This window comes from Ambystoma mexicanum, chromosome 11 (assembly GCF_040938575.1).
Source record: "Ambystoma mexicanum isolate Mex_15411 chromosome 11, UKY_AmexF1_1, whole genome shotgun sequence".
NCBI lineage: Eukaryota > Metazoa > Chordata > Amphibia > Caudata > Ambystomatidae > Ambystoma > Ambystoma mexicanum.
Genome location: NC_090934.1, coordinates 1,484,114,316 through 1,484,131,941, shown reverse-complemented (window position 1 = coordinate 1,484,131,941; position 17,626 = coordinate 1,484,114,316). Strand labels below are relative to the sequence as shown.

General features: G+C 54.7%; 1 protein-coding gene across 1 annotated transcript in view; it reads right to left on the bottom strand.

Moving 5' to 3' along the window:
- The window catches only part of ARPIN (actin related protein 2/3 complex inhibitor), a 132,949-nt gene that overhangs the window by 35,131 nt on the left and 80,192 nt on the right, over nt 1–17,626 (bottom strand). The window lies entirely within an intron of this gene.

Below are 17,626 nucleotides of genomic sequence, written 5' to 3'. Positions count from 1 at the left end.
AGTTAAAAACACTCTAGCAAAAATATAGTAAAAGTACTTCAACACAGTTATAATGAAAGTAGATTCAATCCTTTCTCCTATCTAGACAACTCTAGGTAAAACACCACTTAATTAAAACAGAGGTGAGTGCTTAACGTTAGATGACACTCTAGTAGTTTCCAAGAAAGGGAGAGAAAAAGCAGAAATGGGTTAGACACACCACTCTAAGGTCCAGAGCACTTGCAATAGGCTTACAGAAGAATAAAGTCACAGGTGAGCAAAAGTCACTAGGCAGGGCCCACTCTTAGAGTAGCCGGAGCGAAAATGTGCCCAAGATCACACTGTTAGTTAGAGATTCAAAGTCTTGCAAAGAGTCAAAAAGAGGTTAGAGTGGCTCAGAAAGTTTAGCCAAAGTGTCCCAGGCACTCCCAGGTTCGAAAGCCGGGGACTAAATCTACCCCGTACAGTCGGTAGCAAGGGAAGCCAGGCAGAACACAGTACCTTAAGCGGAAAGGATCCTCCAGCGGTGGCAGTTGTTCCAGGCAGTGGCAGCAGGGCTCGACGTCGGTCAGGGGAGAAGAAGTTCTCGCTGAAGAGCAGAAGAAGAGGGTCGTTGCACTGCCCGGGAAGAAACCAGCCGCGGAGTCCTCCGGTTAAAGGGTTGGTGCCGACTTTCGCGGTATGGGGGTAAAGTGTGGTATTCCGGTTGCCGGGGTGCTTGGCACAGGCAAGGCGGCCACGAGATACCTCAAAGAACGGAAAGAAGGCGAAAACTGGTTGTCCCCACCAGTCAAGGGAAGGAGCCACTCCGTTAAGAGTTCTCCTCGGTCGTCGGGAAAAAGTGGTGAGACGGTTCAGCAGGGCTCCACCGGGTGGTGTCGTCGAAGCAGGTCGGCTCAGCTCTTCCCTCGTCGGATTCTTGGTCCTGTGGCGACTTCTGAAGTCCCAGTCCCCAAAGCCCTGCTTTTATGCAGCAAACCCCCATTCACCCAGCCTAGCTGTCACTCAACCATGCTAAGTGGTGAGCCGGGCGGCTCACCACTTGGGCCAATCAGGACGGAGTGCGACTTGAGTTACCAAGGTAACTCAGTCCAGGGTGCCTAAATCCCCCTCCACCCCTCCTAAGTACCCCAGACAGAGTGGCACCACTTTGGAGGGCTTCTGTGGAGAAGCCCGCCAAAAGTGGAACAAAGGGCTCCACTTTGGGTCAGAGTTACAGAGGCGAACACCAACGCCATTTTAGAATCAAGTTTTGGCAAAAAGTCCCAACCGGAGTTATAAAAATAAATATATAAACCGGTGGTATGTTTAAGGCTACCGTAAATAAATAATTAAATGTGTTAGCCTAAAACAATGGGAAATCCCATAGGGAAATATTCGCGGTCGAATATAAAAAGTAGTTTCCACTGCCACCAGCCAAAACTCGATCAGGGGGGACGGAGACGTGCCCCCTCGACTAACAGACCCTGGGGCAATCGAATTGCCCCAGCCAGTACGTCCACAATATGATGGTTTGTACTGGTTCTGTTCAGGATTCAAGACTAGCAAAGTCTTTGGTGACTTTACATGCCCTGGGAGACAGTAGTCAGTCCCAGGGTATGGAGTCTATGTTGGGGAGTCCCTAGGACACCCCTGGGTCACGGCACAGAGGGTGCTGTGTGACCCACATCACAAAAATACATGAGGCCCTATGGAGTAAAAGACCCCATAGCCCATTCAACACAAGGTTTAACCAAGAAAACACACTTCAACATGTCCAAGAGTGAGGGTAAAAGAGTCTCACTCTTGGCAGGAGAAAAAAAATTAAACCCCAGAAATCCCGCAAAGCTGCTGGGGGACTCACTAGGTAGGGAAATTCAGCCTAAACAGAGAATTCTCCCTAACACTCGCCCCCCCCAGACTAAGGGACAGGAGGATTTAATCCACTCCTGGATGAACCTCATACCTCTAGTCGATGATATACATCCTAGAGAGTCCATCAGCATTTTGATGGTGACACCTTGACCTATGCTTAAGGGAGAACTCAAAGGTTTTCTTTTGCAAGCTAAAGGACCTACAAACCCTTTGAGGAACATCAGTCTTTTTGTTATAGGGGATCTGGTTGACCAGTCCCTCAGAAGTTGGGACAACTTCTGAACCTATGTTAGGCTTTTTGAAGGGGTCCTTATAAAGGATTCCCTTAGATCTAGAGGGGCCTCCAAGGTTCCTCACCACCTCTCTTGTGGGAGCAGGTTGGGTCTTAGGCCTCTTGGTTGGAGGGGTTGGGGTTAGGCAATGTACCTGCTTCCCCTTCCTCTTAGATCTACCCTTACCTATTTTAGGAGTTTCCCCCCTAATATTAGGATTTGAGTTGGGGTCTTCAGTAGAAGGTCCAACAGTCTGAAGGTTTTTGGCCTTAGACTTTTCTTTTCTGGTTTTCCACCAGCACTGAGAATTACCAGTTCTCTCAGGTCCAGATAGGGGCCTAGTTGGTCTATCCACCTCTTCCTCAGAAGCAGGGGGAGTCAGAGACTCTGAGACTAGGGGAACAATGATGGAGCTTGGTTGGGGCACCCATGTTCCTAGCATACTATCCTGAAATGTGCCTGGGTTAGAGGTCAACTTACTAACACCAGGGCTTGTAGTGGGGTTCTCAGTAGAGGGTCCCACAGGCTTAGAAGGGTCCTTCAAGGTAGCCTGTCTAGCCAATTTGGTTAAGTTCTGCTTCTCCATACTGGGAGGCCTGGGGGTATGTGACACTACTCCTAGAGTTCTTAGGTCATTCCCCAACAGGACCTTCCCAGGTACCTCAGTCTGAACACTGACAGGGATCCTCACTGTCATGTTGTTACACTGAATGAGGGCTGGTAGAATAGGAACCATTTGGACAGGGCCTCCAGACATCTTAGTGGGACCTTTGGGTGCTTTGGCCACATCCTCAGGTTGAAAGAAGCTTTCATCCACTACTGTTCTGCTGGCCCCAGTGTCTCTCCTGGCAGGAGTATCCTGGCCATTGACAAGAACACTGTCCACATAATACACCTTAGAGTTAACAGGTAGGGAGTTATACACAACCCTATTCTGGGGACTAACCAGACCCATAGGCTCTAAGTTTACAGTTGCTTGAAGACCCAAGGGTTCTTCAGCAAAGAGTTCAAAGTGGGCACTAGCCATCTGTACTTCATCCTCAGGAGTGAAGGCTAAGGAGACTGTGCTGATCCCTGCAGGTTTACCCTTGCACTTGGGATCTCCTTTGATATGGTCAGTACCCTGACAGACATAGCATTGTCCAAATGCTCTCTGGAAGGGTGGCTTGTTCTGACCTCCTTCTGGCTTGTGGCCAGAAGGTACAGTAGCCTGACTAGGTTTCCCATGTGGCTTACCCTGGTTATTTTGTGGTTTGGGGCCCTCTTTGGGATAGGAATTATTAGAATTCTCTTTGGAGTCTTTTCTAGGCTGTTTCTCCCCATCCTTCTTCTGAGTGACCCCAGAATCCTTGTGAGTGGCCCTGTTGGCAACCCACAAGTCAGCAGCCTTAGCTAGTTTCCGGGAATCTAATTCCTTGGAATCAGCCAAGTGTTGTCTGAGCTCAGGAGAGCAGGCATCATAAATAGTCTCCAACATAAACAAATTCTTCATACCTTCATAAGTGTTCACCTTGTAACCCTTAATCCATCCCTCTAAGTTTTTCAAACATTCACTCACCCAGGTAGCCCAAGGGGTACCATCATGCTTTTTGAGGCTCCTAAACCTCTTAAGATACTGGGAAGGGGTCTTCCCAAACCTAGCTATCAAAGCTAGTTTCACACATTCATAGTCCTTCCTATCCTCCTCCCCCATCTCCATTACCACATCAGTTGCAACAGGGGGAAGCCTAGAGAACAACCAGGTGAGTAAGTCATTTCCTGTGATGTTCTGGAGCCCATGATTATATTCAAACAGAGACAACCAATCCAACACATCCAACTTAGGCTCATACATACCAACCAATTCTTTAGGCATCCGGGGTTTTTTAGGACTGGAACTTCTAGAGGAGCCAGAGAGAGAAACATTCTCAACAGATAATTTCTTCATTTCTAAGTCATACTTGAGCTCCATTTCCCTTAGCCTTAGTTCTTTGTCAGTTTGAGCATTAAGTTTCTTATACTCCAATTCTAGCTTCATTTTCTCCAGTTCAAAGTACTGAGGACTAAATGTGGGACCTGGTAAAGGTCCAGTAGGTACAGCAGGTAGAGCAGGCAGAGGCCTAGGGGGGACAGTTACAACAGCCTCACCCTCCTCTTCTGACTCTTCCTCAGAAACATCAACATTTTGCTCCATGTTAACTTCAACACTGTCATCTACAGTCGCTGGAGTGGTAGGTTCCTCTGAACCATCACCCAGACTTTGGTTAGCTAACAATCTTTCAATCAGCTCCATTTTCTTGCCCTTAGTCAGGAGATCCTTATGTTTACAGAGCACTCTTAAACAATCAGCAGTTTTGGCTGCAAGGGACTCTTGACTATAGCTTTCTATAACTGACATGTTAGAGGTTTTACTTTTTCAGTGCTAAGCTTTGTGGTTAGTTGCACTAAGGTATCTAAAGCACAATAAAATGTATACTCAATACAAATCCCACCGCTGTACACCAGTGTTAGGCAGAAACCTGTGCAGTTCCCTTGGGGAACACTGCAAAAGATTTAAGACTACAGGTAGAGCAGTAAACCCCTTTGGTAGCAGTCTGTACCACCCAGATTTACCTGGTAGCTGTGGCTGAGCAGTCAGACTTCTCTCAAGAAGAGTTAGGCAGTATGTAAAGTATACACAATATGTACCAAAACACAATAGCACAAGCAAACACTGACCAGAGCTTGGTTTCAAAAGTATATAGTTATTTATTTAAAATACACATAAGTTAAAAACACTCTAGCAAAAATATAGTAAAAGTACTTCAACACAGTTATAATGAAAGTAGATTCAATCCTTTCTCCTATCTAGACAACTCTAGGTAAAACACCACTTAATTAAAACAGAGGTGAGTGCTTAACGTTAGATGACACTCTAGTAGTTTCCAAGAAAGGGAGAGAAAAAGCAGAAATGGGTTAGACACACCACTCTAAGGTCCAGAGCACTTGCAATAGGCTTACAGAAGAATAAAGTCACAGGTGAGCAAAAGTCACTAGGCAGGGCCCACTCTTAGAGTAGCCGGAGCGAAAATGTGCCCAAGATCACACTGTTAGTTAGAGATTCAAAGTCTTGCAAAGAGTCAAAAAGAGGTTAGAGTGGCTCAGAAAGTTTAGCCAAAGTGTCCCAGGCACTCCCAGGTTCGAAAGCCGGGGACTAAATCTACCCCGTACAGTCGGTAGCAAGGGAAGCCAGGCAGAACACAGTACCTTAAGCGGAAAGGATCCTCCAGCGGTGGCAGTTGTTCCAGGCAGTGGCAGCAGGGCTCGACGTCGGTCAGGGGAGAAGAAGTTCTCGCTGAAGAGCAGAAGAAGAGGGTCGTTGCACTGCCCGGGAAGAAACCAGCCGCGGAGTCCTCCGGTTAAAGGGTTGGTGCCGACTTTCGCGGTATGGGGGTAAAGTGTGGTATTCCGGTTGCCGGGGTGCTTGGCACAGGCAAGGCGGCCACGAGATACCTCAAAGAACGGAAAGAAGGCGAAAACTGGTTGTCCCCACCAGTCAAGGGAAGGAGCCACTCCGTTAAGAGTTCTCCTCGGTCGTCGGGAAAAAGTGGTGAGACGGTTCAGCAGGGCTCCACCGGGTGGTGTCGTCGAAGCAGGTCGGCTCAGCTCTTCCCTCGTCGGATTCTTGGTCCTGTGGCGACTTCTGAAGTCCCAGTCCCCAAAGCCCTGCTTTTATGCAGCAAACCCCCATTCACCCAGCCTAGCTGTCACTCAACCATGCTAAGTGGTGAGCCGGGCGGCTCACCACTTGGGCCAATCAGGACGGAGTGCGACTTGAGTTACCAAGGTAACTCAGTCCAGGGTGCCTAAATCCCCCTCCACCCCTCCTAAGTACCCCAGACAGAGTGGCACCACTTTGGAGGGCTTCTGTGGAGAAGCCCGCCAAAAGTGGAACAAAGGGCTCCACTTTGGGTCAGAGTTACAGAGGCGAACACCAACGCCATTTTAGAATCAAGTTTTGGCAAAAAGTCCCAACCGGAGTTATAAAAATAAATATATAAACCGGTGGTATGTTTAAGGCTACCGTAAATAAATAATTAAATGTGTTAGCCTAAAACAATGGGAAATCCCATAGGGAAATATTCGCGGTCGAATATAAAAAGTAGTTTCCACTGCCACCAGCCAAAACTCGATCAGGGGGGACGGAGACGTGCCCCCTCGACTAACAGACCCTGGGGCAATCGAATTGCCCCAGCCAGTACGTCCACAATATGATGGTTTGTACTGGTTCTGTTCAGGATTCAAGACTAGCAAAGTCTTTGGTGACTTTACATGCCCTGGGAGACAGTAGTCAGTCCCAGGGTATGGAGTCTATGTTGGGGAGTCCCTAGGACACCCCTGGGTCACGGCACAGAGGGTGCTGTGTGACCCACATCACAAAAATACATGAGGCCCTATGGAGTAAAAGACCCCATAGCCCATTCAACACAAGGTTTAACCAAGAAAACACACTTCAACATGTCCAAGAGTGAGGGTAAAAGAGTCTCACTCTTGGCAGGAGAAAAAAAATTAAACCCCAGAAATCCCGCAAAGCTGCTGGGGGACTCACTAGGTAGGGAAATTCAGCCTAAACAGAGAATTCTCCCTAACAAACCTTCATCCCCCGGGGAAGAGGAATCCACGCCAGGGGTGCAAGGACTGGGGACAGAAGCAGGTGAACCTTCATCCCATGGGGAAGAGGAATCCACACCAGGGAAGGGGAATCCATGCCAGGGATGCAAGGACTGGGGACAGAAGCAGGTGAACCTTCATCTCCCGGGGAAGAGGAATCCAGGCCAGGAAAGGGGAATCCACACCAGGGATGCAAGGACTGGGGACAGAAGCAGGTGAATCTTCATCCCCCGAGGAAGAGGAATCCACGCCAGGGGTGCAAGGACTGGGGACAGAAGCAGGTGAACCTTCATCCCATGGGGAAGAGGAATCCACGCCAGGGAAGGGGAATCCACACCAGGGATGCAAGGACTGGGGACAGAAGCAGGTGAACCTTCATCCCATGGGGAAGAGGAATCCACGCCAGGGAAGGGGAATCCACACCAGGGATGCAAGGACTGGGGACACAAGCAGGTGAACCTTTATCCCATGGGGAAGAGGAATCCACGCATGGGATGCAAGGACTGGGGACAGAAGCAGGTGAACCTTCATCCCCCGGGGAAGAGGAATCCACGCCAGGGAAGGGGAATCCACACCAGGGATGCAAGGACTGGGGACAGAAGCAGGTGAACCTTCATCCCCCGGGGAAGAGGAATCCACACCAGGGATGCAAGGACTGGGGACAGAAGCAGGTGAACCTTCATCCCCCGGGGAAGAGGAATCCACGCCAGGGAAGGAGAATCCACGCCAGGGATGCAAGAACTGGGGACAGAAGCAGGTGAACCTTCATCCCCCGGGGAAGAGGAATCCACTGCAGGGAAGGGGAATTCACGCCAGGGATGCAAGAACTGGGGACAGAAGCAGGTGAACCTTCATCCCCCGGGGAAGAGGAATCCACGCCAGGGATGCAAGGACTGGGGACAGAAGCAGGTGAACCTTCATCCCCCGGGGAAGAGAAATCCACGCCAGAGAAGGGGAATCAACGCCAGGGATGCGAGGACTGGGGACAGAAGCAGGTGAACCTTCATCCCCCGGGGAAGAGGAATCCACGCCAGGGAAGGGGAATCCACACCAGGGATGCAAGGACTGGGGACAGAAACAGGAGAACCTTCATCCCGCGGGGAAGAGGAATCCATGCCAGGGATGCAAGGACTGGGGACAGAAGCAGGTGAACCTTCATCCCGTGGGGAAGAGGAATCCACGCCAGGGGTGCAAGGACTGGGAACAGAAGCAGGTGAACCTTCATCCCATGGGGAAGAGGAATCCACACCAGGGAAGGGGAATCCATGCCAGGGATGCAAGGACTGGGGACAGAAGCAGGTGAACCTTCATCCCCCGGGGAAGAGAAATCCACGCCAGAGAAGGGGAATCAACACCAGGGATGCGAGGACTGGGGACAGAAGCAGGTGAACCTTCATCCCCCGGGGAAGAGGAATCCACGCCAGGGAAGGGGAATCCACGGCAGGGATGCAAGGACTGGGGACAGAAACAGTTGAACCTTCATCCCCCGGGGAAAAGGGATCCACGCCAGGGATGCAAGGACTGGGGACAGAAGCAGGTGAACCTTCATCCCGTGGGGAAGAGGAATCCACACCAGGGGTGCAAGGACTGGGAACAGAAGCAGGTGAACCGTCATCCCCCGGGGAAGAGGAATCCACACCAGGGATGCAAGAACTGGGGACAGAAGCAGGTGAACCTTCATCCCCTGGGGAAGAGGAATCCACGCCAGGGATGCAAGGACTGGGGACAGAAGCAGGTGAACCTTCATCCCCCGGGGAAGAGGAATCCACACCAGGGAAGGGGAATCCACGCCAGGGATGCAAGGACTGGGGACAGAAGCAGGTGAACCTTCATCCCCCGGGAAAGAGGAATCCATGCCAGGGATGCAAGGAGTGGGGACAGAAGCAGGTGAACCTTCATCCCGCGGGGAAGAGAAATCCACGCAAGGGGTGCAAGGACTGGGGACAGAAGCAGGTGAACCTTCATCCCCCGGGGAAGAGGAATCCATGCCAGGGATGCTAGGACTGGGGACAGAAGCAGGTGAACCTTCATCCCATAGGGAAGAGGAATCCACGCCAGGGATGCAAGGACTGGGGGCAGAAGCAGGTGAACCTTCATCCCATGGGGAAGAGGAATCCACGCCAGGGAAGAGGAATCCACGCCAGGGAAGGGGAATCCACACCAGGGATGCAAGGACTGAGGACACAAGCAGGTGAACCTTCATCCCATGGGGAAGAGGAATCCACGCCAGGGATGCAAGGACTGGGGACAGAAGCAGGTGAACCTTCATCCCCTGGGGAAGAGGAATCCACGCTAGGAAAGGGGAATCCACACCAGGGATGCAAGGACTGGGGACAGAAGCAGGTGAACCTTCATCCCACAGGGAAGAGGAATCCACGCCAGGGAAGGGGAATCCACACCAGGGATGCAAGGACTGGGGACAAAAGCAGGTGAACCTTCATCCCATGGGGAAGAGGAATCCACGGCAGGGATGCAAGGACTGGGGACAGAAGCAGGTGAACCTTCATCTCCCGGGGAAGAGGAATCCACGCCAGGGAAGGGGAATCCACACCAGGGATGCAAGCACTGGGGACAGAAGCAGGTGAACCTTCATCCTATGGGGAAGAGGAATCCACGCCAGGGAAGGGGAATCCACACCAGGGATGCAAGGACTGGGAACACAAGCAGGTGAACCTTTATCCCATGGGGAAGAGGAATCCACGCATGGGATGCAAGGACTGGGGACAGAAGCAGGTGAACCTTCATCCCCCGGGGAAGAGGAATCCACGCCAGGGAAGGGGAATCCACACCAGGGATGCAAGGACTGGGGACAGAAGCAGGTGAACCTTCATCCCCCGGGGAAGAGGAATCCACACCAGGGATGCAAGGACTGGGGACAGAAGCAGGTGAACCTTCATCCCCCGGGGAAGAGGAATCCACGCCAGGGAAGGGGAATCCACGCCAGGGATGCAAGAACTGGGGACAGAAGCAGGTGAACCTTCATCCCCCGGGGAAGAGGAATCCACTGCAGGGAAGGGGAATTCACGCCAGGGATGCAAGAACTGGGGACAGAAGCAGGTGAACCTTCATCCCCCGGGGAAGAGGAATCCACGCCAGAGAAGGGGAATCAACGCCAGGGATGTGAGGACTGGGGACAGAAGCAGGTGAAACTTCATCCCCCGGGGAAGAGGAATCCACGCCAGGGAAGGGGAATCCACACCAGGGATGCAAGGACTGGGGACAGAAACAGGAGAACCTTCATCTCCCGGGGAAGAGGAATCCACGCCAGGGATGCAAGGACTGGGGACAGAAGCAGGTGAACCTTCATCCCGTGGGGAAGAGGAATCCACGCCAGGGGTGCAAGGACTGGGAACAGAAGCAGGTGAACCTTCATCCCCCGGGGAAGAGGAATCCACGCCAGGGATGCAAGAACTGGGGACAGAAGCAGGTGAACCTTCATCCCCTGGGGAAGAGGAATCCACGCCAGGGATGCAAGGACTGGGGACAGAAGCAGGTGAACCTTCATCCCCCGGGGAAGAGGAATCCACGCCAGGGGTGCAAGGACTGGGGACAGAAGCAGGTGAACCTTCATCCCATGGGGAAGAGGAATCCACACCAGGGAAGGGGAATCCATGCCAGGGATGCAAGGACTGGGGACAGAAGCAGGTGAACCTTCATCTCCCGGGGAAGAGGAATCCAGGCCAGGGAAGGGGAATCCACACCAGGGATGCAAGGACTGGGGACAGAAGCAGGTGAATCTTCATCCCCCGAGGAAGAGGAATCCACGCCAGGGGTGCAAGGACTGGGGACAGAAGCAGGTGAACCTTCATCCCATGGGGAAGAGGAATCCACGCCAGGGAAGGGGAATCCACACCAGGGATGCAAGGACTGGGGACAGAAGCAGGTGAACCTTCATCCCATGGGGAAGAGGAATCCACGCCAGGGAAGGGGAATCCACACCAGGGATGCAAGGACTGGGGACACAAGCAGGTGAACCTTTATCCCATGGGGAAGAGGAATCCACGCATGGGATGCAAGGACTGGGGACAGAAGCAGGTGAACCTTCATCCCCCGGGGAAGAGGAATCCACGCCAGGGAAGGGGAATCCACACCAGGGATGCAAGGACTGGGGACAGAAGCAGGTGAACCTTCATCCCCCGGGGAAGAGGAATCCACACCAGGGATGCAAGGACTGGGGACAGAAGCAGGTGAACCTTCATCCCCCGGGGAAGAGGAATCCACGCCAGGGAAGGAGAATCCACGCCAGGGATGCAAGAACTGGGGACAGAAGCAGGTGAACCTTCATCCCCCGGGGAAGAGGAATCCACTGCAGGGAAGGGGAATTCACGCCAGGGATGCAAGAACTGGGGACAGAAGCAGGTGAACCTTCATCCCCCGGGGAAGAGGAATCCACGCCAGGGATGCAAGGACTGGGGACAGAAGCAGGTGAACCTTCATCCCCCGGGGAAGAGAAATCCACGCCAGAGAAGGGGAATCAACGCCAGGGATGCGAGGACTGGGGACAGAAGCAGGTGAACCTTCATCCCCCGGGGAAGAGGAATCCACGCCAGGGAAGGGGAATCCACACCAGGGATGCAAGGACTGGGGACAGAAACAGGAGAACCTTCATCCCGCGGGGAAGAGGAATCCATGCCAGGGATGCAAGGACTGGGGACAGAAGCAGGTGAACCTTCATCCCGTGGGGAAGAGGAATCCACGCCAGGGGTGCAAGGACTGGGAACAGAAGCAGGTGAACCTTCATCCCCCAGGGAAGAGGAATCCACGCCAGGGATGCAAGAACTGGGGACAGAAGCAGGTGAACCTTCATCCCCTGGGGAAGAGGAATCCACGCAAGGGATGCAAGGACTGGGGACAGAAGCAGGTGAACCTTCATCCCCCGGGGAAGAGGAATCCACACCAGGGAAGGGGAATCCATGCCAGGGATGCAAGGACTGGGGACAGAAGCAGGTGAACCTTCATCCCCCGGGGAAGAGGAATCCACGCCAGGGATGCAAGGAGTGGGGACAGAAGCAGGTGAACCTTCATCCCGTGGGGAAGAGGAATCCACGCAAGGGGTGCAAGGACTGGGGACAGAAGCAGGTGAACCTTCATTCCCCGGGGAAGAGGAATCCACGCCAGGGATGCAAGGACTGGGGACAGAAGCAGGTGAACCTTCATCCCATAGAGAAGAGGAATCCACGCCAGGGAAGGGGAATCCACACCAGGGATGCAAGGACTGGGGACAGAAGCAGGTGAACCTTCATCCCCCGGGGAAGAGGAATTCACGCCAGGGGTGCAAGGACTGGGGACAGAAGCAGATGAACCTTCATCCCATGGGGAAGAGGAATCCACGCCAGGGAAGGGGAATCCACACCAGGGATGCAAGGACTGGGGACAGAAACAGGAGAACCTTCATCCCCCGGGGAAGAGGAATCCACGCCAGGGATGCAAGGACTGGGGACAGAAGCAGGTGAACCTTCATCCCGTGGGGAAGAGGAATCCACGCCAGGGGTGCAAGGACTGGGAACAGAAGCAGGTGAACCTTCATCCCCCGGGGAAGAGGAATCCACGCCAAGGATGCAAGAACTGGGGACAGAAGCAGGTGAACCTTCATCCCCCGGGGAAGAGGAATCCACGCCAGGGATGCAAGGACTGGGGACAGAAGCAGGTTAACCTTCATCCCCCGGGGAAGAGGAATCCACGCCAGGGGTGCAAGGACTGGGGACAGAAGCAGGTGAACCTTCATCCCATGGGGAAGAGGAATCCACACCAGGGAAGGGGAATCCATGCCAGGGATGCAAGGACTGGGGACAGAAGCAGGTGAACCTTCATCTCCCGGGGAAGAGGAATCCACGCCAGGGAAGGGGAATCCACACCAGGGATGCAAGGACTGGGGACAGAAGCAGGTGAACCTTCATCCCCCGAGGAAGAGGAATCCACGCCAGGGGTGCAAGGACTGGGGACAGAAGCAGGTGAACCTTCATCCCATGGGGAAGAGGAATCCACGCCAGGGAAGGGGAATCCACACCAGGGATGCAAGGACTGGGGACAGAAGCAGGTGAACCTTCATCCCATGGGGAAGAGGAATCCACGCCAGGGAAGGGGAATCCACACCAGGGATGCAAGGACTGGGGACACAAGCAGGTGAACCTTTATCCCATGGGGAAGAGGAATCCACGCATGGGATGCAAGGACTGGGGACAGAAGCAGGTGAACCTTCATCCCCCGGGGAAGAGGAATCCACGCCAGGCAAGGGGAATCCACACCAGGGATGCAAGGACTGGGGACAGAAGCAGGTGAACCTTCATCCCCGGGGAAGAGGAATCCACACCAGGGATGCAAGGACTGGGGACAGAAGCAGGTGAACCTTCATCCCCCGGGGAAGAGGAATCCACGCCAGGGAAGGGGAATCCACGCCAGGGATGCAAGAACTGGGGACAGAAGCAGGTGAACCTTCATCCCCCGGGGAAGAGGAATCCACTGCAGGGAAGGGGAATACACGCCAGGGATGCAAGAACTGGGGACAGAAGCAGGTGAACCTTCATCCCCCGGGGAAGAGGAATCCACGCCAGGGATGCAAGGACTGGGGACAGAAGCAGGTGAACCTTCATCCCCCGGGGAAGAGAAATCCACGCCAGAGAAGGGGAATCAACGCCAGGGATGCGAGGACTGGGGACAGAAGCAGGTGAACCTTCATCCCCGGGGAAGAGGAATCCACGCCAGGGAAGGGGAATCCACACCAGGGATGCAAGGACTGGGGACAGAAACAGGAGAACCTTCATCCCCCCGGGAAGAGGAATCCATGCCAGGGATGCAAGGACTGGGGACAGAAGCAGGTGAACCTTCATCCCGTGGGGAAGAGGAATCCACGCCAGGGGTGCAAGGACTGGGGACAGAAGCAGGTGAACCTTCATCCCCCGGGGAAGAGGAATCCACACCAGGGAAGGTGAATCCATGCCAGGGATGCAAGGACTGGGGACAGAAGCAGGTGAACCTTCATCCCCCGGGGAAGAGGAATCCACGCCAGGGATGCAAGGAGTGGGGACAGAGGCAGGTGAACCTTCATCCCGTGGGGAAGAGGAATCCACGCAAGGGGTGCAAGGACTGGGGACAGAAGCAGGTGAACCTTCATTCCCCGGGGAAGAGGAATCCACGCCAGGGATGCAAGGACTGGGGACAGAAGCAGGTGAACCTTCATCCCATAGAGAAGAGGAATCCACGCCAGGGAAGGGGAATCCACACCAGGGATGCAAGGACTGGGGACAGAAGCAGGTGAACCTTCATCCCCCGGGGAAGAGGAATTCACGCCAGGGGTGCAAGGACTGGGGACAGAAGCAGATGAACCTTCATCCCATGGGGAAGAGGAATCCACGCCAGGGAAGGGGAATCCACACCAGGGATGCAAGGACTGGGGACAGAAGCAGGTGAACCTTCATCCCATGGGGAAGAGGAATCCACGCCAGGGAAGGGGAATCCACACCAGGGATGCAAGGACTGGGGACACAAGCAGGTGAACCATCATCCCATGGGGAAGAGGAATCCATGCATGGGATGCAAGGACTGGAGACAGAAGCAGGTGAACCTTCATCCCCCGGGGAAGAGGAATCCACGCCAGGGAAGGGGAATCCACACCAGGGATGCAAGGACTGGGGACAGAAGCAGGTGAACCTTCATCACCCGGGGAAGAGGAATCCATGCCAGGGATGCAAGGACTGGGGACAGAAGCAGGTGAACCTTCATCCCCCGGGGAAGAGGAATCCACGCCAGGGAAGGGGAATCCACGCCAGGGATGCAAGAACTGGGGACAGAAGCAGGTGAACCTTCATCCCCCGGGGAAGAGGAATCCACTGCAGGGAAGGGGAATCCACGCCAGGGATGCAAGAACTGGGGACAGAAGCAGGTGAACCTTCATCCCCCGGGGAAGAGGAATCCACGCAAGGGATGCAAGGACTGGGGACAGAAGCAGGTGAACCTTCATCCCCCGGGGAAGAGAAATCCACGCCAGAGAAGGGGAATCAACACCAGGGATGCGAGGACTGGGGACAGAAGCAGGTGAACCTTCATCCCCCGGGGAAGAGGAATCCACGCCAGGGAAGGGGAATCCACACCAGGGATGCAAGGACTGGGGACAGAAACAGGTGAACCTTCATCCCCCGGGGAAGAGGAATCCACGCCAGGGATGCAAGGACTGGGGACAGAAGCAGGTGAACCTTCATCCCGTGGGGAAGAGGAATCCACACCAGGGGTGCAAGGACTGGGAACAGAAGCAGGTGAACCGTCATCCCCCGGGGAAGAGGAGTCCACGCCAGGGATGCAAGAACTGGGGACAGAAGCAGGTGAACCTTCATCCCCCTGGGGAAGAGGAATCCACGCCAGGGATGCAAGGACTGGGGACAGAAGCAGGTGAACCTTCATCCCCCGGGGAAGAGGAATCCACACCAGGGAAGGGGAATCCACGCCAGGGATGCAAGGACTGGGGACAGAAGCAGGTGAACCTTCATCCCCCGGGGAAGAGGAATCCACGCCAGGGATGCAAGGAGTGGGGACAGAAGCAGGTGACCCTTCATCCCGTGGGGAAGAGGAATCCACGCAAGGGGTGCAAGGACTGGGGACAGAAGCAGGTGAACCTTCATCCCCCGGGGAAGAGGAATCCATGCCAGGGATGCAAGGACTGGGGACAGAAGCAGGTGAACCTTCATCCCATAGGGAAGAGGAATCCACGCCAGGGATGCAAGGACTGGGGGCAGAAGCAGGTGAACCTTCATCCCCCGGGGAAGAGGAATCCACGCCAGGGAAGGGGAATCCACACCAGGGATGCAAGGACTGGGGACACAAGCAGGTGAACCTTCTTCCCATGGGGAAGAGGAATCCACGCCAGGGATGCAAGGACTGGGGACAGAAGCAGGTGAACCTTCATCCCCCGGGGAAGAGGAATCCACACCAGGGAAGGGGAATCCACACCAGGGATGCAAGGACTGGGGACAGAAGTAGGTGAACCTTCATCCCCCAGGGAAGAGGAATCCACGCCAGGGATGCAAGGACTGGGGACAGAAGCAGGTGAACCTTCATCCCCCGGGGAAGAGGAATCCACGGCAGGGAAGGGGAATCCACGCCAGGGATGCAAGAACTGGGGACAGAAGCAGGTGAACCTTCATCCCCCGGGTAAGAGGAATCCACGCCAGGGATGCAAGGACTGGGGACAGAAGCAGGTGAACCTTCATCCCCCGGGGAAGAGAAATCCACGCCAGAGAAGGGGAATCAACGCCAGGGATGCGAGGACTAGGGACAGAAGCAGGTGAACCTTCATCCCCCGGGGAAGAGGAATCCACGCCAAGGAAGGGGAATCCACACCAGGGATGCAAGGACTGGGGACAGAAGCAGGTGAACCTTCATCCCCCGGGGAAGAGGAATCCTCGCCAGGGATGCAAGGACTGGGGACAGAAGCAGGTGAACCTTCATCCCGTGGGGAAGAGGAATCCATGCCAGGGGTGCAAGGACTGGGGACAGAAGCAGGTGAACCTTCATCCCCCGGGGAAGAGGAATCCACGCCAGGGATGCAAGGACTGGGGACAGAAGCAGGTGAACCTTCATCCCCTGGGGAAGAGGAATCCACGCCAGGGATGCAAGGACTGGGGACAGAAGCAGGTGAACCTTCATCCCCCGGGGAAGAGGAATCCACACCAGGGAAGGGGAATCCACGCTAGGGATGCAAGGACCGGGGACAGAAGCAGGTGAACCTTCATCCCCCGGGGAAGAGGAATCCACGCCAGGGGTGCGAGGACTGGGGACAAAAGCAGGTGAACCTTCATCCCCCGGGGAAGAGGAATCCACACCAGGGAAGGGGAATCCACACCAGGGATGCAAGGACTGGGGACAGAAGCAGGTGAACCTTCATCGCCCGGGGAAGAGGAATCCATGCCAGGGATGCAAGGACTGGGGACAGAAGCAGGTGAACCTTCATCCCCCGGGGAAGAGGAATCCACGCCAGGGATGCAAGGACTGGGGACAGAAGCAGGTGAACCTTCATCCCCTGGGGAAGAGGAATCCACACCAGGAATGCGAGGACTGGGGACAGAAGCAGGTGAACCTTCATCCCCTGGGGAAGAGGAATCCACGCCAGGGAAGGGGAATCCACACCAGGGATGCAAGGACTGGGGACAGAAGCAGGTGAACCTTCATCCCCCGGGGAAGAGGAATCCACGCAAGGGGTGCGAGGACTGGGGACAGAAGCAGGTGAACCTTCATCCCCCGGGGAAGAGGAATCCACACCAGGGAAGGGGAATCCACACCAGGGATGCAAGGACTGGGGACAGAAGCAGGTGAACCTTCATCCCCCGGGGAAGAGGAATCCACGCCAGGGATGCAAGGACTGGGGACAGAAGCAGGTGAACCTTCATCCCCCGGGGAAGAGGAATCCACGCCAGGGATGCAAGGACTGGGGACAGAAGCAGGTGAACCTTCATCCCCAGGGGAAGAGGAATCCACACCAGGGAAGGGGAATCCACACTAGGGATGCAAGGACTGGGGACAGAAGCAGGTGAACCTTCATCCCGTGGGGAAGAGGAATCCACGCCAGGGGTGCAAGGACTGGGGACAGAAGCAGGTGAACCTTCATCCCCCGGGGAAGAGGAATCCACGCCAGGGATGCAAGGACTGGGGACAGAAATCGGTGAACCTTCATCCCCCGGGGAAGAGGAATCCACGCCAGGGGTGCGAGGACTGGGCACAGAAGCAGGTGAACCTTCATCCCCCGGGGAAGAGGAATCCACACCAAGGAAGGGGAATCCACACCAGGGATGCAAGGACTGGGGACAGAAGCAGGTGAACCTTCATCCCCCGGGGAAGAGGAATCCACGCCAGGGAAGGGGAATCCACACCAGGGATGCAAGGACTGGGGACAGAAGCAGGTGAAC